Raw genomic sequence first — 777 nt, 5'->3', positions numbered from 1 at the left:
AACACGAATTTAAGGAAATGATTATTTGCATTTCAAGCATTTGTCTCAATTTGGAACACAGCTCTATCTGCTGCTAAAGTATTTCAGGCATCGGCAAACACGTGCTAAACATGATGTGTGGATGGAGGTCCTTTCTCTGCCTTGACTCCAACCTGAACATTGTGCCATGAATTGCAGGGTCTAATTTAACAAGGTATTCAGAGGTCATTTTAATCGTGAGCAGTTTCTACTACAGAAAGCAGAACAAAATTCAAACCATGTGTACTAAAAGCACAAGTGGGAAAAGTAAACCTCGAAATTGTTAGAAGAAATATAGAATTACTATGGCCTTGGGGTAGGTACAGAGTGATTCGAAGTAGCGATTCAATTTCTTACCCATATAATTACAAGATTTATTGACTGTCCTCCTTCTAGGTGTCTATTCCTGGCTTTCTATACACTCCTTTGCCTCTTTGACTCTCTCTCTGTGCTAATACACACTGTCCTATTTCTTGTAGTTTTAAGACAGTAAGTCTAAAAGTCCTGATTAAGGAGATTTGTCTTAATTTCTGCTAAAACAAGTTTCCCACGTTGCCCTTCTTCAAAATTGTTTTGCCTTTTCTTGATTCCTTCCCACCAGCTGTATTGCAGGATCACTTTGAGCTCCTGATCCGTTGGGATTTTTATTGGAATTGCATTGCATTGTTTGGTGACACATGACATTTCATCATACTGGGTTGTTACATGAATGTACCCAGTTGCTTCGACTCCCCGACCCCCAAAGCCCTGAGCCTCAGG

Source organism: Miniopterus schreibersii (genome assembly GCF_964146895.1).
Source record: "Miniopterus schreibersii genome assembly, chromosome: 1".
Classification (NCBI taxonomy): Eukaryota; Metazoa; Chordata; class Mammalia; order Chiroptera; family Miniopteridae; genus Miniopterus; species Miniopterus schreibersii.
This window is presented reverse-complemented; position numbering follows the sequence as displayed.